The 26,040-nt window shown below is 42.7% G+C and overlaps 1 long non-coding RNA gene across 1 annotated transcript in view; it reads left to right on the forward strand.

Annotated features, from left to right (window-relative positions):
* Positions 1-17,843: 17,843 nt before the first annotated feature.
* LOC141252860 (uncharacterized) overlaps positions 17,844-26,040 on the forward strand; it is a 129,128-nt gene continuing 120,931 nt past the window's right edge. Inside the window, exon 1 of the long non-coding RNA XR_012314134.1 lies at positions 17,844-17,932. This is a non-coding gene — a long non-coding RNA (uncharacterized lncRNA). The remainder of the gene's footprint in view (positions 17,933-26,040) is intronic.

Raw genomic sequence — 26,040 nt, forward strand, 5'->3', positions numbered from 1 at the left:
ACAGTTCGGGTTAGCGCAGCAACGCTCTTAGCTAGCTCTTGGACCTGATGGTGTAGGTCTGGAGCCGGGTCATTGTCCAAAGCCTGCGCATCAGCTCCCACAGGCCCTGCCGACAAAGGCGCCGCCTCCTGGTGGTAAGTGATAGCAGGGCGCCTGTGGGTCACAACGCCACCCGGTGCCGGTTCTCGGAGCACCCGGATGGCTCTGTCCTTGAACTGTGCAAAGTCCAGATGGGGATCCTGTAAGGCCATTGCCCGCAACTGGGTTCGGTGGGTATTACAATATAGTCCCTCTATAAACTGTTCGGTCAACAGCCTGTCCTCGTTTCCCACTCCATCAGGGTCGGTCTGCTTAATGGCCCTCAGGGCCTCTTGTAGGTTTAGTGCATAGTCCCTTATACTCTCATGCGCTCGCTGCTTGCACCCGTAGAATCTAAGCTTAATCTCGGCTGAGGTGCGGGTATCAAAGGTGTCCTTCAGCCGGGTTAGTATCCCTGCGACAGTCTTCCTCCCAGGTGGCCAGGATTTTACTTCCCTTTTGGCTGCCCCGGTTAGTTGGGCCACCAGGATGCTCACTTTTTGCTCTTCTGTGAGGGGGTACACCTGGAAGAGGCTATCCAGCTTTTCTCTAAAGTCATGCAGGGTATGTGACTCCCCTGAGTACTGGGGTAGCCAAGCTGCTCCCGGGATATAGGGCATGGTGAAGGGCATAACTGCAGCAGCGGTAGCGCTGGCGGGGGTTGAGGCAGTGAAGCTCTCCTCCGTATCCGACATCTTCCTCCCCTCTAGTGGACCGTGACCTACCTTGCGATGATCCTCTTCCGTAGGCCGCGGCTCCGCAGTGGATGGTTGAGGACCTTCCGTCGCACTCCTGTGACGTCGGCGTCTGCTGGGCTCCTTCCAGGACCTTACGCAACGTCCGGACGTGAGGCGGGGCTTCAGTTCTCGCGTGCTTTCGGAGTCCACGCCCCTCTTCTTCCCGCACGGCGTCCTCAAGATGGCGTGCAATGGCGGGAAAACTCCACGGATGGCGGGAAGAAGGCAGAAGATGGCGCCGGATGGCGGGAAACTTCACCGATGGCGGGAAGAAGGCTGAAGATGGCGCCGGATGGCGGGAATCTTCACCACAGGTAAGTTTGAAAAGTCTCTTTTTCAGGCACGCAGTACCCGGTGGTTGCGGGCATGAAATCCTGCCGACTGCGCCAAAGTTGACGCGCCCCTGGGCCTGCTGTGTCGCGCAGCGTCTCGCGCACGGGGGCTTACCCGGAACCGGATCAGATGAGGGTTGTAGTCTCCGAGTGGCGGGGACCCGGTCCGTGCCCAGGGAGTCAACTCAGTGTGTGGCAGTCTTGATAGATGTTATTTGAGTGTCGACTACGCCACCCGTTGATTTGCAGCTATGGAGCTGCCGCTGCAGGGCAGACCGCTGAGGCCGGTGTAGAATTGTGCAGCGTGATAGTATAACCCCCAACGGGAGGGGTATGGCCTCAGGGCAGCCGACGTGGAAGATGAGGGTAGCAGGAACCACTCAGAGACGGTGCGGTGTAATTCAGGGTCTTTACTGGTAACAACGATAGACCCTCCCGGAGTACTTGCTAGCGAACGGGGCCTGGTCAGTCCTTGAGCAGATGGGATCTCCCCTGGCCAGGCGGAGTTGTAGGCCTCCCAAACTGACTGTACTCTTCTGGCTACCTTGCTAGAAGCGGATATAAGTAGCCCACGTCCCTGAGTGTACCGTGTGGTGCTCACCCGTATGGCCGGTGACTCGGGGCCTTCTAATGGCTTCCGCTCCACGATGGCGGCGCTGGTCCCACGCGTGTGACCGTGCCTTCGGGTTTCTGGGCCTGAGGACCTGAAATCCCCTGCCGGTCGGCTTCTGCTGCTGGGTAAGAGTTAGTCCCCACAGCCTCGGACGCCGGGTCCGGTAAGAAAGCTTCTCAGTCAGGGCGAGCTCTGCAGCTGCCAGCCCCTGACTTGTAGTAGTATTGCTCCCACTGAGCTTCTGCTGTTTCTTCCTGTGACTGTTTCTTGTCTCTACTCTCCTTGACTGACTAACCCTGCTTCAGCCCCGGGTTTATATAGGGGAAGGTCTTCCCCTCCCAAGACTGGGCAGGAGGTGTGGCATGCACAGGATCCCTGGCCAAGAGACCTCCCACCTGCTCTCAGACATAACATTGCTTGTTACTGTGGAAACCAGACCCCTGGGGTGCCACATATATACAGTACAGACCAAAAGTTTGGACTCACCTTCTCATTTAAAGATTTTTCTGTATTTTCATGACTTTGAAAAGTGTACATTCACACTGAAGGCATCAAAACTATGAATTAACACATGTGAAATTATATACTTAACAAAAAAGTGTGAAACAACTGAAGATATGTTTTATATTCTAGGTTCTTCAAAGTAGCCACCTTTTGCTTTGATGACTGATTTGCACACTCTTGGCATTCTCTTGATGAGCTTCAAGAGGTAGTCACCAGAAATGGTCTTCCAACAATCTTGAAGGAGTTCCCAGAGATGCTTAGCACTTGTTGGCCCTTTTGCCTTCACTCTGCGGTCCAGCTCACCCCAAACCATCTCGATTGGGTTCTGGTCTGGTGACTATGGAGGCCAGGTCATCTAGCGTAGCACCCCATCACTCTCCTTCTTGGTCAAATAGCCATTACACAACCTGGAGGTGTGTTTGGGGTCATTGTCCTGTTGAAAAATAAATGATGGTCCAACTAAATGCAAACCGGATGGAATAGCATGCCACTGCAAGATGCTGTGGTAGCCATGCTGGTTCAGTATGCCTTCAATTTTGAATAAATCCCCAACAGTGTCAACAGCAAAGCACCCCCACACCATCACACCTCCTACTCCATGCTTCACGGTGGGAACCAAGCATGTAGAGTCCATCCGTTCACCTTTTCTGCATCGCACAAAGACACAGTGGTTGGAACCAAAGATCTCAAATTTGGACTCATCAGACCAAAGCACAGATTTCCACTGGTCTAATGTCCATTCCTTGTGTTCTTTAGCCCAAACAAGTCTCTTCTGCTTGTTGCCTGCCCTTAGCAGTGGTTTCCTAGCAGCTATTTTACCATGAAGGCCTGCTGCACAAAGTCTTCTCTTAACAGTTGTTGTAGAGATGTGTCTGCTGCTAGAACTCTGTGTGGCTTTGACCTGGTCTCTAATGTGAGCTGCTGTTAACCTGCGATTTCTGAGGCTGGTGACTCGGATAAACTTATCCTCAGAAGCAGAGGTGACTCTTGGTCTTCCTTTCCTGGGGCGGTCCTCATGTGAGCCAGGTTCTTTGTAGTGCTTGATAGTTTTTGCAACTGCACTTTGGGACACTTTCAAAGTTTGCCCAATTTTTTGGACTGACTGAACTTCATTTCTTAAAGTAATGATGGCCACTCGTTTTTCTTTAATTAGAATTTGTATTATGGCAAGAAAAAAGCAGCTAACAGTCTATTCAGGACTATCAGATGTGTATCCACCAGACTTCTGCACAACACAACTGATGGTCCCAACCCCATTTATAAGGCAAGAAATCCCACTTATTAAACCTGACAGGGCGCACCTGTGAAGTGAAAACCATTTCCGGTGACTACCTCTTGAAGCTGATCAAGAGAATGCCTAGAGTGTGCAAAGCAGTCATCAAAGCAAAAGGTAGCTACTTTGAAGAACCTAGAATATAAGACATATTTTCAGTTGTTTCACACTTTTTTGTTAAGCATATAATTCCACATGTGTTAATTCATAGTTTTGATGCCTTCAGTGTGAATGTGCAGTTTTCAAAGTCATGAAAATACAGAAAAATCTTTAAATGAGAAGGTGTGTCCAAACTTTTGGTCTGTACTGTATGACTGCGGTTCAAATCCAGCCATTTGTAGTGAGCGTGGAAAATATTGTCCTCCATTTATAGATTGTAGCACTGTGTCACTGTACATCATTTTACAGCTCCATTTGCTTCTTCACAGAATACAGCCAGATTTTTTTTAGTTTTCTTCATATTACTGTATTGTGGAAGCAGAGGAACTTTTTTCAATGATCCGACGCACGTGATCCATATGACTTCCGTAATAATACAGAATTTTTGTGGAGTGTGGCAAATATTCCACTCCATTTAAAGTCAGCCACCTGTGTTTTGTTGAACCAATTGACACTTGGTCGCTAACAATTACCATACTATTAGGCGACTGCCTGAAACCGTGGCCATCAGACGTTATCTCATATGACTGCCCTAATAATTTAGCAATTATTGTGAGCGTGTCAAATATTACACTCCATTTAAAGTATTGCAGTTGTGGGTTCAAACCTATTCTCAGTTGGTCGCTGACAAATAGCATATCTGTGAACAATGTTGTCAGAGTATTATGCAACTTTTACGGACTGCCAAAAAAAACATACAAAAAACAAGCTAAAATGGAAAAAATGTTAAGAAACATTCTTTCCAGGGTAATGACTTGTATATAAGGCCAAAGAAATAAAAAAAATTGGTTATGGACTGTGGAAGACATTTATGCAACCAGAATGAAAACTCATCTGCAGCTGGTGATGATAACACCTAGTAGCACCTGTCCCTATTGTAAATGCATCTAACAGAGTTATTGATAGGGCATAGAATAGATTTTAATTTTTTTTGGGCAGCACCGGCAGTACGCAGTATAAGGCAATAATACCTGGCTGGATCGATGTAATACGCTATCCATACTGCGATACCTCAATCGTAAAAGTATTTTAAATAAGACAATTAATATTCTAGAATAGAGAATCTATTTGAATTTTCCTTCCCATTATTAAGGAGTGTGTCTACTATACTGTTATTGCATATGCAACAATTTCAAGGGCTGTCAAAAATTAGGACGCACTCCAATACACATTTGAAGTGATGTAAAAAAAAAATAAAAGCACAGTAGGATCTTTCATTAGTATAAAAAACAGACTCTTAAATAAAATGAAAAAAGGCAAGGAAAAGGAAAAAATTCCCGTGTTGGCTTGACAACACGGAAATTTAGAAGGCGAGTTAGGGAACATGTGCTGGATATACAGGCAGCTAAGGAGAGCACTGATCCAGTTGAACTTAAAACCCTACCATGTCATTTTAAAAATTACCATGACTGTGATAGCTCAAAACTCAAGGTAAGTGGAATTGATCGAGTCTATATTGACTCAAGAGGTGGAAAAGGGTTCTTGCACAAAGGGAAATTAAATGGATCACCCTACTAGATACGTTATAGGGTCTTAATGAAGCAGTAAGTTTCGTCCCTTTCCTATAACGTTAAGATGGTTTGGTCACCATTGTGTTTTCTGATTTTAATTGTTTTTAATTGTTTTTTAATTATTGTTTTCTTTGTTTGTTTTTTAGTTCTTTCACCAACGAGAAGTCTCCTATTCCTATTGATTCTAAGAAGGATGTTTTGGACTGGGGATTACTATGATTTTTCACTTTAAATTCATCATGTTAATTCTTACTACACATTATATAGATAGTCTTGTCACTATGTATTCTCACCTGTACTTATGTGTAAGATATTATGTATTCTATTTTAGGGCCGTTTTACTGACTCTATTTATTATAGTTTAATTTTTAGAACCTGCTATTTTATATGGGCTGGTTTATTTATTTATTCCAATATCATTCTAATTAATTTTACTTTTTTCTAATCTTTTTTCTTTTTAATAATAATTTTTTTCTTTCTCTTATGATGATGGGTTTTCACGTCCCCTTTTACTATGATGAAAGATGTTACTATATTTGATTAGTGCACTAGTCGCTTTCTTTGTTATGATAATTGTAGCGCCCCGAGGGTTCGGTTGCTACAGGGGTATTGCACCTCAACCCGAGGTGTGATATTCCACTCCCGGGTAAGGATGGAGTATGGACCAGGGCTCAGTTAGCTGCATACACCACACACACACCATTTCCGGGGGACAGCTCTACGGTGCTCCCATTTATATATTTATGCAGACACATCTGACTATGTCCCTGGCTGGAGTGGGGAGGGGGGAGGAAAACCCAGTGGTGTAGGAGCAGATAGGGGTTGGGTTCTGAGCATAGGTAGGAGCTCATTGGGTGCTGGTCACCTGAGCTCACACACAGAGGAGGAGGTATAAAAGGTGGGCACCATCTTAGTTCTGAGAGAAGTTCAGTGGAGAAGTGACAGGGAGCAGAGGCTCTGTAGGAGCTCTGCTCAGAAGGCAGCCCTAGAGAAAAGGCCGGGGCCAGAGAGGAGGAAGGAAGGAGAAGTAGGCCTAGAGAAGAGGCCGAGGCAAGGGGGAGAAGAAGGAACAGGAAAGAAGGAGAAGAGACAGAGAAGTAGAAAGGCTCAGAAACAAGAAGGAAGAAGGGACCCTAAGAACCCACGAGATAACGGGTGAAGGGTCAGGCAGAATAAGAGTACCGGATTCCCAAGTTGGTGGAGGTAAATTATCCCTCAGCCAAAGACCGGAGGTCGTGATCATCTTTTGGTGCGACCCCCCGCCAAACCTGCTAGGAAGGCACCATACAGGATAGCGGGAAACGGGGCCCACGTTTGCCCGCATAGATCCGTGGCAGCTGGACAGAAGTTTGGTCACTTGTGGGGCATGAGCCAGAGAAAGGATAGAAGGGAGTCCTGTGCCATACTCCTGAATTGCCTGGGGGTTGACCGAGACCCTCACCTGGTGGACGCAGCACGGCTTGGGCAGTCATTACCGGCAGAAGTGACTTGGATATCAACTGTGAGTAAAAGACCCTGAACTGCAACACGTTGTCTCTGCGTTTCTTACCGCGCCAGCACTAACGGTACTGGGACGCCCTGCACCACAACCCCCACCATCTATGCTCACTGCCCTGAGGCTACACTCCTCCTGTGGGGAGTTATACTATTCCCTGCTGCACCCACAACACCAGCCTCAGCGGTCTGCTCTGCAGCGGCGGTTCACTCTGACCGCAAACCACGGGTGGCATAGTTGGACATTGCAAACCATTTAAATAAACTGCCACAATTGGGTCTGACCACCCTGAGCCACGGGATCGGGTTGCCACTACTACCCCCAGCATCGCACAGAAGCCCGGTTCCGGGTGCCCCACGGCCCAGGGGGCGAGTCAATAATCATCTGCTGTTTAGTGTTTGGGCTTCACTTGTTACCTCCATTGTTGCACCAGTCACTTTCTTTTATATGGTAATCATTGCCGTTCCCAGTATTTGCGTTCCACTGTGATACGCATTTTTATACTGTGTTCCTTCCCCTTACATCGTCAGGCAAGCTTACAGCTTCGGCAGCCTCATGCGCTCCACGGTTTAACGCAGTCCGACGTCACTTCCGCCCTCCCGCCGCGCTCCCATGCGTCATGCTGTTTGGCTCCTTCCCTAAATCCTTGTCCTCATTGGTTAATAGGTATAAGGGGGACACACCTCCTCTTGTACCATCGCTCGCTAAAGCCCGCAGTGGCAAAATGCACAACGGGAATCTGGTGTGGGGCACAAGTGGCTCGGCAGTAAGCATATTGTACCTAATTACTTTTGGCCTGCCTCTTGTTTCGTTAATGCCCTCAACCCTATTAATAGTTCTCTGTGCATCTTTGCATGGTTGCACTTTATGCACCGTCATTTTGTAATATCTATTATCTAGAGACCTGATCATTTTCTGCTCTTTCACTTAACTTTTTATCTGGCATACTCCAGGTCTTAAGTTCCCAGATTGCTTATTTATTTAGGATTCATAGAGAAATTAGTACTTTACTTTCAACACCATTAGGGTTGTGTTGTACATGCCGAGCTATTTATTTAACTTTCTACTCTACTGGTAGTTTACACAATCATTATGGTATATTATTTAATTTACCATTTACTACCTTTACATATTGCTGATATACTTGTGTCCCATTGATGTTATTCCACTTGTTGGAGTTTGTTTTCCTTTTCCTTGCCTTTTTTATTTTATATAATAAAGATATTTATTTTTGAAATATCTGTAGCTGTGTGATTTTGTGTATAGGTTGTTCTCATTTGGTGGTTGCACAGCCATTTAGTATTTCTCTGATCTGTTGTTAATAAAAACCAGACTCGCCAATGTAATCTCAATGTAATCACATTGTTCAGTTCCTGCACCTCCTCCTCCAGTTTGGCCTCCATCTCCGAAATGACCACAACAGTCACAAGCTGAAAGCACTGTAGCACTGTCTTGGCCAAGCGGTAACAGGCTGTGCTGAAAATGATATGATTAATGCTTAGGTGACAAATTGCCCACCGCTGCAGAGTTGTTGAAAGCTGTAACACAGCAGCCTGATCTGTGGCTCTCACCGCTGAACATACAGCCAGGCATGGTCGTGTGTGACAATGGGCGGAATTGGCGGCGGAGAAATGACAACCTGAGTAGATATGGTTTTCCTCTATGCCAGTCCTTTCACCGAGCTAAAGAATATGGCTGTGGTGAAATACATCTCTCACCGAGAAGCAGTGTCAGACTGAAAAACATTGGGCCCACCAGAGGATTTTATTCTGAGGGCCCACCTTTCTCACCCACTCAAGAGCCCCATAGCAACTGCAAAGTTTGCGCTATCAAGAACTCTCCTGATATAGAAGCCAGGGCCCACCTGTCCAACCCTGCTGAGAAGCAGCCCTAGCAAAGAAAAGTCTGTGGGAAGGTTCCTGGACACTCTATGGCTGCTTTTTTTTACTGTGGACTGGCACCAGCAATATATAAGATTGCAATCTATGATCCCTTCACTGGCTCTCCATTGGCCAGAGATTTCAGTTCAAAACCGTAACCATGACATGCAAAGCCATCCACAACCTGTCTGCTACATATATCAGTGACCTAGTCTCCTGGTACACACCTGCACGCAACCTCCTCACAAGAGCTCCTTCTCTACTCCAATCTTCTCTCCTCTTCCGACAATTGCATACAAGATTTTTCCCGTGCATCCCTTCTACTCTTGAACTCTGTACCTCAACATAAAAGACTCTCACCTACTGTTGAAACCTTTAAAAGGAAGCTGAAGACTCACTTCTTCCAACAAGCCTACAACCTGCAGTAACCCTTGCTCCACCATACCGCTGCACGACCAGCTGTACCTTCACCTACTGTATCCTCACCCATCCGTTATAGACTGTTTGTGTGCCCTCACGAGCAGGGTCCTCTCTGCTCTTGTACCAGTCAGTGACCTCTTTTCACATGTAAAGCGCAATGGAATAAATGGCGCTGTAATAATAAATAATAGTTGTACTACTTGTACTCTGGGTCAATTGATGCCATTTTCCTGATGACTGCCCCTAAATTGATGCATTTTGGCAGCTTTTCGTCCCGTTTGAAGGTGCTGTGTATACGTTTGGTTTTGGCACTCATTGAATCCAATGGCATTTGGCAATGTTCGGCGAATATTCAACAATTAAATTGGCGAATATTGCAAAAACGGCGATAGAAATCCGAAACGAATATAGAAATATTCACTCGTCTCTGATCAGAAACACCTTTAAAATATTATGTGGGTGTTGCATCATGGTCTCCCTGGTGATATGGTGGTGGAGGATGACGAGAAGGAGGAGGGCGACATAAAATAGAACAATTCCTGAAGTGTATACCCATGTCTGGGTGTGAAGGGGTACATGGGAATAGACCCCCCAAAAAACAACCACTGGATTTGAGTTTATGTTTGATGCTATCATCTGGAGGTGTTGAGAAGTCTGGCCCAATTCATCCCTTGTTCATTTTTATAAGAGTCAGCCTGTCAGCATTTTCAGTTGACAGGCGAATTCGCCTATCAGTTTTATCAGTTATAATGCCCCCAACGGCACTAAAAAGCATCTCTGACAAAGCGCTAGCTGCCAGGACCTCCAAGGCATAGAGAGACAGTTCATGCCACGTGTCCAGCTTGCATCTTCCAAAACTTTTCCCTCCTTGTCAGAGTACACCGAGTATCAGTGCGTGGGTGCTGAGAGGGTCTGAGAAAACTGTCCCAGACCTTTGACAGCGTTCCCCTGTCTCTGCAGCATCTGGTTTGTGTCTCCCTTGCTTGTACTCCTTGGTTGTCCAATGAGCTGTCTGTGACCTCTGCCGCCAGCGTTGTCCGATGGGACTTTTTTTTTTTGTTATAATTCTTCAACAAGAGCCTGAACTTAGTATCTTCAAAAATGAAGTCCTTCGGTTTTCTCCCTCTACTAGCCTACCTATACCTGACTTTGCAATTTCCTTTAGGTGGTGCCATCATAACTCCCACTCGGCACGCCTGCTATCTTGGAGTCATATTTGACACACAACTTTCCTTTATTCAATGTGGAAAATCACTCACTCAGTCATGTCACCTGCACCTTAAAAAGTCGACATTTTCTCACCTTTGATACTGCAAAAACTCTTACTGTCACTCTTATTCACTACTACAACTCTCTTCTAATCGGTCTCCCTGTAAACAAACTGTCTCCTCTCCAATCCCTTCTGAATGCAGCAGCCAGGGTTGTATTTCTATCAAACCGCTTCACTGATGCCTCTAACCTGTGCCAGTCATTGCACGGGTTAGGTTAAACAACTACAGAATACAATACAAACTCATCTCTCTCACCCATCAAGCTGTCCACAGTTCTGCACCAGCCTATATCTCTTCCCTCATTTCTGTGTATCACCCCTCCTGTGCCCTCCATTCTGCAAATGATGTAAGACAGACATCCTCCTTAATCAGAACCTCATAACTCTGTCTCCAAGAATTCTCTTGTGCCATGCCAGTTTTTCGCCCAAAATGCGTAAAACTTGAAGGTCATGGTAAAGGCAGGGGAACATAAAGTTGGCCTTGTGTGCCAGACTGCCGACATCCAAGACTTCCCTGTTCTCACCAAGAGTATGACTGTCTATGTTCTCTTCCTCCTCCTCATCATTATCACCCAATCTGTGTTGAGATGAGATGAGGCTGGGTAGCATCACCCTGTATAGTTCCTTGCTCCGCCTGCAATGCCATCTCTTTAATTGTAAGCAGCGAGCATTTCAGTAGACACAGAAGCGGGATGGTGACGCTAATTATGGCATCATCGCCACTCACCATCTTGGTGGAGTCCTCAAAGTTTTGGAGGAGGGCACAGATGTCAGACATCCATGCCCATTCATCAGCTCTTATGTGCGGAGGCAGACCTGAATGCTGACGAATTTGTTGAAGCAGGTACTCAACAACTGCTCTCTGCTGCTCAAAATCATTCCAAACATCTGCAATGTTGATTTCCAATGCGTAGTCACATCGCACACCAGGCGGTGAGCTGGAACTTGCAAATGCTGCTGAAGCCCTGCCAAGGTGGCGGAAGTTCTGGCTGACTTTTTGAAACACATGCAGCGTACTTTCACAAGCAGCTCTGGCAGATCCGTGTAGATTTTGAGAAACTGCAGAACCACTAAGTTGAGCAGTTGGGCCAGGCATGGTACATGTGCAAGCTTGCCTCGCTTCAGAGCCGCCACTTGGTTCTCTGATACAGCTTTCAACAACTCTGCAACAGTGTATAATTTGTCGCCTAAGGATACAGTCCTACTTCTTGTTATTGGTGCACATGAACTTTAAGTAAATAATCTGAAATATGTCTGGAAAAAATGACTCAAGTGATGGAGATGGAGGCTGAAGAGGAGGAGGAGGAAGAGGTGGTGCAGGAGTTGTAGAATATAGGGGTAACCCTGATTGACCTAGGGCCCGCAATCCTCTGCATCGGGAGGACCTGTTCCATCCCTGGGTCCCACTGGGTCCCGGCTTCCACAATATTAGCACAGTGGAATGTGTCAGTGAGATGAACAGTCCCTGGCCACATTAACTTGTCCACGTGTCTGTGTTTAGATGGTCCAGTTCAGTATTGCGGCCTGTGGGTGGGTGGTTGGCTGCATACTTGCACTTGCATTCCAAGTAACACAAAGCTAAGGAGATGGATGATCTAACCATCATGAATAATTTGGTTGTTGTCTAGGAGACCGAGCACAATATTAGCCCAGTGACATATGTCAATGAGATGTACTGCCCTGACCACATTCCCTTGTTGACGTGTTTGTGGTTAGGCGGTCCTTCCCACTTAAGTGCTCTGGGGAGGGCATGGGTACTGTTCTGAGACTCGCGCTTTTGGAAGGCGGAGATAATACAAGGAGAAATAGTGGCGGCTGAGGACCGATTATGGACACCCGGCCGCCACCGGCATGAGGTTGTGAAAAGCTTCCGCCTCCACAAGCCTAAAAGGAAACATTTCAAGTGCAAGTAAGAAGTCCAGAAATGTGGCTGTTTAGTATTGCAGCCTGTGGGTGGGTGGGTGACTGGCTGCATACTTGCGCTTGCATTCCAAGGACTGTGGTAGGGACAACTGAATGCTGCAAAGGGACAAGGATAGTGATGGTTGCAAGTCTGCAATGACAGGTGCAGGGTGGGAGGCATCTTCGCATGCGCCATGAACAGGTGATTGGCATGCACGCACAACAGCGGAAGAGGCAGTGGTGTCACCCGCAGACACTGTTTCTGGACCTTGGTGTTCGGCCCAGCTAGTCAGGTGCTTTGCTGTCATGTGCCTGAGCATGCTGGTGGTGGTAAGGCTGATACTTTTGGTGCTCTTGCTGATGCTGGCCTGGCAGATGTTGCAAATGGCCTTTTTGGGGTTATCTAAACAGTCTTTAAAAAAGAACCCGACTCGGGAAGACTTAATAGTTGTACTGGCAACTTCCGTTGTGTTGGTGTTCCAGAGAGCAGTTGCCCGACTTGTGTCTGTATCCACCACACTGCTTGTTCCTGCCTGTTATAGTGCTACACCCCCCTCCCCTGTGTGCTGCTTTCCTCGCACTACCTGTCCCCTTGCCAGGTTGGGTCAGTCACTTCGTCGTCCACCGCTTCATTTTCCACTTCTGCATGCCGGTCCTCCTCCTGACTTTCTGTCCATTGTGTCTCATCATTATCCACCTCTTGCGACAGTAATTTCACTTTCCCACCTCACCTTCGGGTGACCATGGCTGCTCAAATCGTTACAAGCGTTCTACTGTTGCCCAGCTCAAAAGGCTCGTATTTATCGATGGAAAAGTGAACAGCTCTTGGGGTAACCCTGGACTCTAATCTCTCCTTCAAACCACATATCCAAGCTCTTTCCTCTTCCAAGTGGACAGAGAGAGAGGCCAGAATCTATAAATGGAAAGATGAACAAAACAGCTCTTCGGAGTGTTCAATTGTGGGATCAGTTGTCTCTGGGCTCTCGGAATGATGGGAGGAAGGAGGATCAGGGTGAGAAAGATGCCGACTCCAAGTAAAAAAAATCTCCCGGATCCGCACATTCCTCAACCACAAATCTACAAAAACACTAGTGCACGCACTCATCTCCCTTCTCAACGACTGCAACCTCCTGCTCTGTGGCCTCCCTTCTAACACTCTCGCATTCCTCCAGTCTATCTTAAACTCAGTTGCCCAACTAATCCACCTGTACCTTTGCTATTCCCTGGCCTCTCCTCTCTGTCAATCCCTTCACTGGCTCAAGTTCAAAACCCTAACCTTGGCATGCAAAGCTATCCACAGCCTGTCTCCTCCATACAACTGTGACCTAGTCTCCCGGTACTTACCTGCACACAACCTCCAATCATCACAAGATCTCCTTCTCTACTACCCTCTTATCTCCTCTTCCCACAATTGAATACAAGATTTCTCGCATGCATCCCCCTTACTCTGGAACGCTATACCCCACCATTTCTGACTCTCGCCTACTGTTGAAACCTTCAAAAATCACCTGAAGCACCTCTTGTGACATGCGTACAACCTGCAGTAACCCTCGCTCCACCATACCGCTGCACGACCAGCTCTATCCTCACCTACTGTATCCTCACCCACCCTTGTAGACTGTGAGCCGTCGCGGGCAGGGTCCTCTCGTCTCCTCTCCTGTACCAGTCACTGTCACATTTTTGTATATCTTATATATATGTACATTTGTATATATATACATTTTTTTTAATCTTACAAGATTATTGTAATTGTTTTTGCGATGTATACCCCTTTTCACATGTAAAGCACCATGGAATAAATGGCGATAAAGTAATAATAATAATGTGGTCCAGACTCACATCTACTGAGACTGGACCATGTGGAACACAAGGTGGTGGTGGTGGCAAACTGACTGGAAGCTTTATCTGCTATCCAACCAACAATCTATTCACACTGCTCTGGCTTCAATAGTGGTGTTTTGCGGCCCCCTAGAAATTGAGACAGGAAGGTAGTTTGACATGACGTGGGTGTTTGTTGTGCTCCCTCAGCAGGCACAGTTTCTTCTTGCCCACGGCCTCTGCATGCACTATCACCATCACCATAACATCCACTTCCCCGTCCCTTGAAACACACCTTGCCCATTTTAAATGGAGTTTAAGATTTGTCATGTTGCCAAAAATGTCTGTATTATTACCGCAGTAATATAAGATCACGTCTGATAAGATGACCACAGTTGTAGGCAGTGCTCTGGGAGTCAGGGATGCTTCCAGGGGTCTTCCCCATGCTGTTCCCATGTCACACACCACATGGCCAGATAAGGTAGTAAAATGTTAAAATGACATTTAGTGGTGAATGCATTTTTAACCGTTGAAAGCAATGCAAAAGTGTAAAAACGCATTAAAAATGCTACGTGTGTACATTGCCCAAGATGTGGAGGAGCATTTTTGGTTTTGGTTATTTATTTTGCCTTATACACAAGTCATTACCCTGGAAAGGATGTTCCTTAACATTTTTCCCAGGAAAATCCATTTTGGTTTCGTTTTTGTATGTTTTATTGTGAGCCCATAAAAGTGGCCTAACACTCTGACAACATTGCTCACAGTAGTGACCTGGGAGTCAGAGATGCTTCCATGGGTCTTCCCCATGCTGTTCCCATGTCATTTGAGCATTGTTCCCAGCAATTTTTAGGCTCCCTGCAGACCTCTGGGCGGGGCCGCCGAAAAAATGCTCAAGTTTCCCATAGACTTATATTGGGCTCGTTGATCATTCCAATTTGCTCGACCCAAGCAACGAGCACCCGAGCATTTTAGAATTTTCATCAGTAGTTGTGACCTCCCTTCTGTTTAATCAGGAGGTACGAGAAACGCCTCAACAGACTTTTAGGGGGTAAGGTCCAAGGTGTTTTTTTTAATTGTGCTGCTAGGTCCTGTCTAGTCTGTACAGGAACCAGTTGAGTGTAGGTGCCACATTTCCCATGTCTGAGTGTTTATACATTCATAATAGGTGTGTATTAAGGCATCCAAAGAGTTCATGTCACGACTCTGTTGTTGGATATCCTGGGACCAGGGGCTCGTTCCTTGTCCATAATTCTAGGGGCACCCAAGCTTGCCCTGCTCTCCGGATTACTTCTTAAGGTGAAGACGTCAGGGCCACGAACCTTGTCTGAGCTCGTGAATCTGCCCTCAGTCTGTTCCCTTCCCCCACCCAGAGAAGAAGAGAGTAGTAGTGTATCACAATACACAAACCAGACTAACAAGGTAATACAAACAGGGATAAAGGAAAATATTAATCATACAAATATTTGCACACAAACAACAGAGGATAACACCGGGGAATGGAGGATGGGGAAAAACCAAAGAAGGAGATGATTAACCCACACCCAAAACTACATAACAGTCTTAGCTAAAGCCACCAAAGTCTTCTCAAACAACAACTCTCCACCAAGCTTTTACAACCATGCAGCATGAAGCTAGCTATGGCAATGACTGCTAACCAGAGCCCAGAATATATAGGAGAGGGGAGTGGCTAACAGTGAACAGCTGAGAGCATCACCCTGTGAAGCTTCCTAAAGCTCTCTGCAGCAGATTAACCCCTGCACTGCTAAAAGAAACCTACACCATTTAATATGATCAGACGCCGCGGTCTTCTGGCTCCTCTCTTTTGCCGTAAACCCATGACAGTTTAATTTTGGTCTCATCTGATCAGACTATATTCTCCCAGGCTTGGCCAAATGTTGTTGAGCAAACCTAAAAAGCGCTTGAAAATGCTTTTTTGTGTAGTCTTGCCTGGTGAGCATGCATACAGGCCATGGAGGTTGAGTGCATTGCTTATAGTTTTCTTTCAAACAATTGTACCTGCTGATTCCAGGTTTTTCTGCAGCTCTCCACAGGTGGTCCTTAGTTCTTGGACAACTCTTCTGATAATTGTTTTTACTCTTTTGCCTAAAATCTTGCTGGGAGCACCTGGTTGTGGCCAGTTTATGGTGAAATTATTTTCTTTCCAAATCCAGATTGTGGTTCAAACAGTGCTCTCTGGAACCTTCAGTAGTTTAGAAATTCTGTAGTTCCTTTTAAAACTTAAAAGGGTATTCCCATCTCCAAGATCGTACCCCAATCTGTAGGTGGGTAGGAGTAGTGATAATAATATTAGCAAATACCTCCAATTAGAAATGTAGTATAGTTTTTCTGATTCACTATGTCTCTTTCCTCCTGTGCAGGCATTACAGGATATTAGGTATTCATGGATAAAACCAGTGATATAGTGACAGTTAGTTAGCTAGTTGCTAGTGGTTATAACCATGGATACCTAAGGTCCTGTAATGCCTGCACATGAGGAAAGAGACATAGTGAATCAGAACTATACTACAATTCTAATTGGAGGCATTTGCTAATATTATTATTATACCTACTACATATTGGGATAGGATCTTGGAGATAGGAATACCCCTTTATCAATTCATTTAAATCCAATGTGCTTCTTTAGATATGTAGACTGTCCCTCAGACCTTGAATGTTCCAGTTTATAAACCATGCCCCAGTCATGTACGATTGTTTCTATGAATCATGCTTACTATTTGATTTTTATATTAACTATTATTTGATCATCTAATAGAAATGTATTCATATATTGCATGGACCCATAATATATTATGCTTAGTAGTCAATGAATAATAATGTGACATCACATTTAGGATCATACTAATATATTCTTATTATTTTATTTTGTTTATATTATGAATGAGTTCAGAAAGATTTTCTGTTATTTTATATTATTCAATTGTAGTTTTTTTTTGTTCTCTGTATTTTGTTGGTGCATCTTAAGCCTTGCCTTTTTACCAAATGACACACTGTTCCCCATGATGTCTTTCACCTTTCCACAAGTATGGAATTTAAAAGTTTTATTTACCCATTTGACAATTAAACTCCTATTAGCTTTTTTTTAACCATAACAATCAAGCGGAAATGACCAGTCTTTATACAGGCACTAACAATTAATGATTACATCATCATTGTGCCATTAAACAGTAAACGTGTCAAGCACAGTGAATTAATCATTTTATCAGCATTCTAAGTGTCATGTATCACTTCATTAAACATAGTGCAAAAAAATCCATGTGTAATTTTATACAATAATGTGTAAAAAAGATCTCATAATCCAACAGTTGAATAATGATTCACAGGTGTATTAAAAGCCACTAGAGTCAAAATTCATAAAAAACAAACAAACATAAAAACAAAATCACATGTTCAATGCTATCATTGTATAGAATACTTCAGAATACTTCCAGACAGAGTATTCATCACGTCCATGGCATGGTTAGAACGATGCATCTCCACAAATGATTTCTGTCACAGATAATAAAAAGGCGAGGATGCCAAGTATGCACTGGCTGGATAATCTCCCTATCAGTTGCTTCGCTGACTAGATGGTCCGAAATACAACTTAATTTTCATCCTAAATCCCTATCTACATATTTCCATAAGTGACGTCACTTGAGAGGTGGCTCTGGTCTCTGCATGCTGCGTATTATGATAACACACACTGACATTGCGCTGTGTTGCCGGCTGGTTAGACTGAATTGATCCGGCGAGAGAGTGCACTGTCATTGTGCATATAGCACAACGACTAGCTAAGCCCTTGAAAGGGCTTCACTGGTGATGCTTCATTTCAGGGAGGGGGCAGAGGCTGCAGCAGTGATCGCAGCCTCTGCTCCCTACGGACGCTTTGCTTGAGTATTCTAGTATGCACCATGATTTTCAATCGAAGCATCATCAAAAAGTAAGTAGGAATAGAATAAGAACAGCAGCTAGATAGAGTAGTTAGGGAAGGATAGGGAAATTTTAATTTAAGTATATTTGAAAACAGTTTAGATTATGTCATTAAATAGAAAGAGATTTAGGATGAAAATTAATTTATATTTTGGACAACCCTTTTAATGACATAAATCATAACGCCCTGTCACCCTAAATGTCAAATGAGGCAATAAAATGCCATTTTGGTAATAATTTTAATGTTGTGATCCTTCTACTCCATACCCGTTTTTCATTCTCACACCCGTCATTCCAGGTGAGGAGCAAACACTAAACAAAAAATTGGGCTTAAATTAGACATGACAATTTACATTAAAAAAAATCATCAAAAATTGGAGCATATCCCATCTAAGTCAAAGGGCACATGCAATAGTAAATCTGTGCTATTAATTCATGTTCTACAATCAAAGCCTTATGAGATCATGCATAGCATCACAAGGTTCAAACATATCAAGAGAATCGCTCAATGACGGTATCTTAAGCTGTGTGCTTGGGTGCTGCCAGCGGAGTTCAATTATCAGTTTGTTAAAAGTATTACAGTACACAGCAGATTTCCAGCACAATCTATGGCAATGAAGAATAAAACTTATTTTCTCTCTGGTCATTTTTACCTAAGTATGGCTCTGATGATATTTTACATTCTTAATCTATCTAAGTCAGTTGAAGGAGTCTAAAAATAATCTGCCTTTCCTAAAGCCTCAGCAAGTGATCACTCAACAATTGGCAAGAGCTTCATTAATTGGTGATATAGAATAATAAAAGTAGAAGAGAGAGTCTTCAGCCATACCCTGACCTTGTGATATATATGTACAGAGAGACAGAAAGGAGATCAGTGAGTTATTTGCATGCGTGCTGCTTGTAATGGTTTTGCTAAGCTCTTATCACTGTGGCTAGTCCCAATATGTGTGTCCCAGCTCTGTGCTGGCTCAGGAGATCTGTCTCTGTCTACAGCTAATGGACATTTCCTCCTCTTGTCTTTCTGCTCAGCAAAAAGCTGCAGAGCAAGGGATAAATCAGATGATGATGAGAGAGGTACATCCTGGGGGCACCCAATTTATGCCAAGCCTCAGAAAGGCTGGAGCATCTAAATAATTGGTTCATCTTTGAGGAACACTGTTCAAGGGCAAGACAGAAATAGGGAACCTTTGTTCCTGCCACATGCAGATAACAATAATAGAAATAAAAAGAGAAATTTTCCCACCTAAGTCTGCATGGTATTGGATAAAATGATATGCTATGTGTTCTGCACAACATAAAGATACAAAAAAGTAAAGGAACAGTAAACAAATATTTCACTCTCAATGCCTCCTATTTTCCAATTTTATTCTTTAACATTTTCTCTTTCATTTAATTATACTATTGAGTAAAAGACTAGAAACTTCCGATATTACTAGACAGCATTTACTGGACTGATTTTACATATTTAAAAGTAATTCCACACCATGTTTCTAGAAGCTAGACAATGATATATTGAAATTAATTGGCTTGTCCAGTCTATTTAATACTGAGCTACTGGAAACAGGCCTATCTAAATTGATCTATGGATACATGTTGTCAGTAAGATAAAGAGTGTTAGCATGCTCTAATGAATGTCATATTAGGGAACAATAACTAGTAGATAGTACAGTGCCTCACAAAGGCTCCACATAGTTGGGCATAGCATGCTATTTGGTCCTTACTTCCGCTTCGCAGGCGATGAGCCTTTAATTGGAATTTATGGAAGAAACATTTGAACTATACTGATATAAAAATGGAAACAAAGCCTGCTTTTTTTTTTCAAATTGACAGGAAAATGGACTGCCAGAAAAAGTAGTACCTTCTAAAGAGTGAAATGTCCTTTATTATTCATTTAGTACATGCTGTTAACTGATTCCAGAACCTACTTTATCAAACAACATGAAACTTAATAAAATATAACCCAAAAAAATTATCCATGGTAACATGTCATTTTCTAGTTATTTTGGAAAAAGGCAAAGGTCAGTCCAACTGATTCTGATTATTGGTTAAATTCAAGGCAAAACCAAACCCAGCAAGGCAGTGGCGATTTAAAGAAAAGCTTCTCATTCTATACTTGACCAACATGGTGACTAGTGTTGAGCGAACATGCTCGACACTGCGGACACTGCTCAGTACTCGCCCGAGCATCACGCTACTCGGGATGTTCGGCGAGCACCGAGCATTTCCGGGTTACTCGGGCCGGAGCTCGGGTCTCCGCCCTGCATGTTTGGCGCTCTTTACAGAGCCAATGAACATGCAGGGATTGCCAGCCAGTCACTGTAATGCCGCAGCCATGTTGTTTGTGGGCATTACAGTGATTGGCTGGCCGCACAGCGTCACCTCGAGTATTTAAAACCAGGCACTGCCATCTTGGACACAGTCGCTCTGGATCAGACACTGTAGGGACAGCGCTGCTGATTTAGGGAGAGATATATCCTGCAAAATAGTTAGTGTAGGATCTGTAAAGGCTGCCAGATCAAACAAACAGTCCTTCTCAGGACTAATATCCATCCCAGATATCAGGCAGGCAGGCAGGCAGGCTGTATAGGAGACGCAGTGGTTATACCAGCAAACGCTGCATTACAGTCCTGTGTGCTGCTCCTGTTGCTGAAATTGCTGGACTTAGCTCCAGGTCCCAGGGGCCAGGAAAAATCCTTTTTTTTAATCTAAATCCTCTTTTTTTTTTCCTCCTTCACAATGTACAAATACCCATCTTATTAACCTTTTGGTGCCCCCCCCCCCCAAAAAAAAAAGTGTGCCTCTGATTTTTCAGACACAAATATATCTGTTGAAAATAGTCTGGTGTAGGCCAGAGAAATAGAAGTGTGGTTTTGCAGTTCTATGGGCCATTTGTATCTAAAAAAAACAGTTTGAGTGTGTCGCTCACTGTTCAGCCGCAAATATATATATATTTTAAAAAGCCTGGTATACACTAGTAAATTATTACTGTGGTTTTGATGTTCCACGGTAAAACATCTCTATTATCCTGTTTTTGGCATTTTTTGCTGTATAAAAATAATAAGTGTCTCCCTGATTTTTCAGACACAAATATATCTGTTGAAAATAGTCTGGTGCAGGCCAGAGAGACAGAAGTGTGCTTTTGCTGTTCCATGGTAAAAAATCTCTACTATCCTGCTTTTTGCATTTTTTTGCTGTAAAAAAAAAAAAAATAGTGTCTCCATGATTTTTCAGACACAAATATATCTGTTGAAAATAGTCTGGTGTAGGCCCGAGAAATTCTAGTGTGGTTTTGCAGTTCCACGGTACAAACCTCTGTATTATCCACTTTGGGGCCATTTGTATCTAAAAAAAACAGTTTGAGTGTGTCGCTCACTGTTCAGCCGCAAATATATATATATTTCAAAAAGCCTGGTATACACCAGTAAATTATTACCGTGGTTTTGATGTTCCACGGTAAAACATCTCTATTATCCTGTTTTTGGCATTTTTTGCTGTATAAAAATAATAATAGTGTCTCCCTGATTTTTCAGACACAAATATATCTGTTGAAAATAGTCTGGTGTAGGACAGAGAGACAGAAGTGTGCTTTTGCTGTTCCATGGTAAAAAAATCTCTATTATCCTGCTTTTTGCATTTTTTGCTGTAAAAAAAAAAAAAATAGTGTCTTCCTGATTTTTCAGACACAAATATATCTGTTGAAAATTGTCTGGTGTAGGCCCGAGAAATACAAGTGTGGTTTTGCAGTTCCATGGTACAAACATCTATATTATCCACTTTTGGGCCATTTGGATCTAAAAAAAGCAGTTTGAGTGTGTCGCTCACTGTTCAGCCGCAAATATATATATATTTTAAAAAGCCTGGTATACACCAGTAAATTATTACTGTGGTCTTGATGTTCCACGGTAAAACATCTCTATTATCCTGTTTTTCTCATTTTTTGCTGTATAAAAATATTAATAGTGTCTCCCTGATTTTTCAGACACAAATATATCTGTTGAAAATAGTCTGGTGTAGGCCAGAGAGACAGAAGTGTGCTTTTGCTGTTCCACGGTAAAAAATCTCTATTATCCTGCTTTTTGCATTTTTTGCTGTAAAAAAAAAAAAATAGTGTCTCCCTGATTTTTCAGACACAAATATATCTGTTGAAAATAGTCTGGTGTAGGCCCGAGAAATACTAGTGTGGTTTTGCAGTTCCACGGTACAAACCTCTGTATTATCCACTTTTGGGCCATTTGTATCTAAAAAAAACAGTTTGAGTGTGTCGCTCACTGTTCAGCCGCAAAGATATATATATTTTAAAAAGCCTGGTATACACCAGTAAATTATTACTGTGGTTTTGATGTTCCACGGTAAAACATCTCTATTATCCTGTTTTTGGCATTTTTTGCTGTATAAAAATAATAATAGTGTCTCCCTGATTTTTCAGACACAAATATATCTGTTGAAAATAGTCTGGTGTAGGCCAGAGAGACAGAAGTGTGCTTTTGCTGTTCCACGGTAAAAAATCTCTATTATCCTGCTTTTTGCATTTTTTGCTGTAAAAAAACAAAAAATAGTGTCTCCCTGATTTTTCAGACAGAAATATATCTGTTGAAAATAGTCTGGTGTAGGCCCGAGAAATACAAGTGTGGTTTTGCAGTTCCATGGTACAAACCTCTATATTATCCACTTTTGGGCCATTTGGATCTAAAAAAAGCAGTTTGAGTGTGTCGCTCACTGTTCAGCCGCAAATATATATATATTTTAAAAAGCCTGGTATACACCAGTAAATTATTACTGTGGTTTTGATGTTCCACGGTAAAACATCTCTATTATCCTGTTTTTGGCATTTTTTGCTGTATAAAAATAATAATAGTGTCTCCCTGATTTTTCAGACACAAATATATCTGTTGAAAATAGTCTGGTGTAGGCCAGAGAGACAGAAGTGTGCTTTTGCTGTTCCACGGTAAAAAATCTCTATTATCCTGCTTTTTGCATTTTTTGCTGTAAAAAAAAAAAAATAGTGTCTCCCTGATTTTTCAGACACAAATATATCTGTTGAAAATAGTCTGGTGTAGGCCGGAGAAATACAAGTGTGGTTTTGCAGTTCCACGGTACAAACCTCTGTATTATCCACTTTTGGGCCATTTGTATCTAAAAAAAACAGTTTGAGTGTGTCGCTCACTGTTCAGCCGCAAATATATATATATTTTAAAAAGCCTGGTATACACCAGTAAATTATTAATGTGGTTTTGATGTTCCACGGAAAAACATCTCTATTATCCTGTTTTTGGCATTTTTTGCTGTTTAAAAATAATTATAGTGTCTCCCTGATTTTTCAGACACAAATATATCTGTTGAAAATAGTCTGGTGTAGGCCAGAGAGACAGAAGTGTGCTTTTGCTGTTCCACGGTAAAAAATCTCTATTATCCTGCTTTTTGCATTTTTTGCTGTAAAAAAAAAAAATAGTGTCTCCCTGATTTTTCAGACAGAAATATATCTGTTGAAAATAGTCTGGTGTAGGCCCGAGAAATACAAGTGTGGTTTTGCAGTTCCACGGTACAAACCTCTGTATTATCCACTTTTGGGCCATTTGTATCTAAAAAAAACAATTTGAGTGTGTCGCTCACTGTTCAGCCGCAAATATATATATATTTTAAAAAGCCTGGTATACACCAGTAAATTATTACTGTGGTTTTGATGTTCCACGGTAAAACATCTCTATTATCCTGTTTTTGGCATTTTTTGCTGTATAAAAATATTAATAGTGTCTCCCTGATTTTTCAGACACAAATATATCTGTTGAAAATAGTCTGGTGTAGGCCAGAGAGACAGAAGTGTGCTTTTGCTGTTCCACGGTAAAAAATCTCTATTATCCTGCTTTTTGCATTTTTTGCTGTAAAAAAAAAAAAAATAGTGTCTCCCTGATTTTTCAGACACAAATATATCTGTTGAAAATAGTCTGGTATAGGCCCGAGAAACACTAGTGTGGTTTTGCAGTTCCACGGTACAAACCTCTGTATTATCCACTTTTGGGCCATCTGTATCTAAAAAAAACAGTTTGAGTATGTCGCTCACTGTTCAGCCGCAAATATATATATATTTTAAAAAGACTGGTATACACCAGTAAATTATTATTGTGGTTTTGATGTTCCATGGTAAAACATCTCTATTACCCTGTTTTTGGCATTTTTTGCTGTATAAAAATAATAATAGTGTCTCCCTGATTTTTCAGACACAAATATATCTGTTGAAAATAGTCTGGTGTAGGCCAGAGAGACAGAAGTGTGCTTTTGCTGTTCCACGGTAAAAAATCTCTATTATCCTGCTTTTTGCATTTTTTGCTGTAAAAAAAAAAAATAGTGTCTCCCTGATTTTTCAGACAGAAATATATCTGTTGAAAATAGTCTGGTGTAGGCCCGAGAAATACAAGTGTGGTTTTGCAGTTCCACGGTACAAACCTCTGTATTATCCACTTTTGGGCCATTTGTATCTAAAAAAAACAGTTTGAGTGTGTCGCTCACTGTTCAGCCGCAAATATATATATATTTTAAAAAGCCTGGTATACACCAGTAAATTATTACTGTGGTTTTGATGTTCCACGGTAAAACATCTCTATTATCCTGTTTTTGGCATTTTTTGCTGTATAAAAATAGTAATAGTGTCTCCCTGATTTTTCAGACACAAATATATCTGTTGAAATTAGTCTGGTGTAGGCCAGAGAGACAGAAGTGTGCTTTTGCTGTTCCACGGTAAAAAATCTCTATTATCCTGCTTTTTGCATTTTTTGCTGTAAAAAAAAAAAATAGTGTCTCCCTGATTTTTCAGACACAAATATATCTGTTGAAAATAGTCTTGTGTAGGCCTGAGAAATACAGGTGTGGTTTTGCAGTTCCACGGTACAAACCTCTGTATTATCCACTTTTGGGCCATTTGTATCTAAAAAAAACAGTTTGAGTGTGTTGCTCACTGTTCAGCCGCAAATATATATATATTTTAAAAAGCCTGGTATACACCAGTAAATTATTACTGTGGTTTTGATGTTCCACGGTAAAACATCTCTATTATCCTGTTTTTGGCATTTTTTGCTGTATAAAATTAATAATAGTGTCTCCCTGATTTTTCAGACACAAATATATCTGTTGAAAATAGTCTGGTGTAGGCCAGAGAGACAGAAGTGTGCTTTTGCTGTTCCACGGTAAAAAATCTCTATTATCCTGCTTTTTGCATTTTTTGCTGTAAAAAAAAAAAATAGTGTCTCCCTGATTTTTCAGACACAAACATATCTGTTGAAAATAGTCTGGTGTAGGCCGGAGAAATACAAGTGTGGTTTTGCAGTTCCACGGTACAAACCTCTGTATTATCCACTTTTGGGCCATGTGTATCTAAAAAAAACAGTTTGAGTGTGTCGCTCACTGTTCAGCCGCAAATATATATATATTTTAAAAAGCCTGGTATACACCAGTAAATTATTACTGTGGTTTTGATGTTCCACGGTAAAAAATCTCTATTATTCAGGTTTTGGTAGTTTTTTCCTTAAAGAAAAACAGTAGTGTCTCCTGACTGTTGTGACACAAAAATATATCTGTTGAAAATAGTCTTGTGTAGGCCCGACATCCCAGTGTGGTTTCGCAGTTCCACGGGTCAAATCGCTGTACTATCCAGTTTTGGGCCTTTGGTATCTAAAAAAAAAGCAGTTTGAGTGTGTCGCTCACTGTTCAGCCGCAAATATCTCTATTTAAAAAAAGTGTGGTATACCCCAGTAAACAATAACTGTGGTTTTCCTCTTCCACGGTTCTAATCTACTCTTTATTACCCTTTTTCCATTGATAGTGCAAGTGTAAGCTATTTTACTTCATTTACAATGGGCAAGGCGCGTGGCAAGGGACGTGGAAGTGGACGTTCTGGTGATGGTTCGTGCTGGGGCCTTGGCCAAGGTGAAAATGTGCCACAACCAACAGCCACATCTTCTCGCTCCCACTTCTTGACCGAATTACTAGGGAAGCACAGAACAACACCAGTATTGAGAACTGATCAGTGTGAACAGGTTATTTATTGGATAGCAGACAATACTTCCAGTTACCTGGGCACCACCACCTCCGGTCTGTCTTCCACACGGTCAACTCTTAGTAGCCGTG

The sequence above is a fragment of the Phyllobates terribilis genome, unplaced genomic scaffold (genome assembly GCF_046119375.1).
Source record: "Phyllobates terribilis strain yellow unplaced genomic scaffold, ASM4611937v1 Scaffold_2__4_contigs__length_985480577, whole genome shotgun sequence".
NCBI lineage: Eukaryota > Metazoa > Chordata > Amphibia > Anura > Dendrobatidae > Phyllobates > Phyllobates terribilis.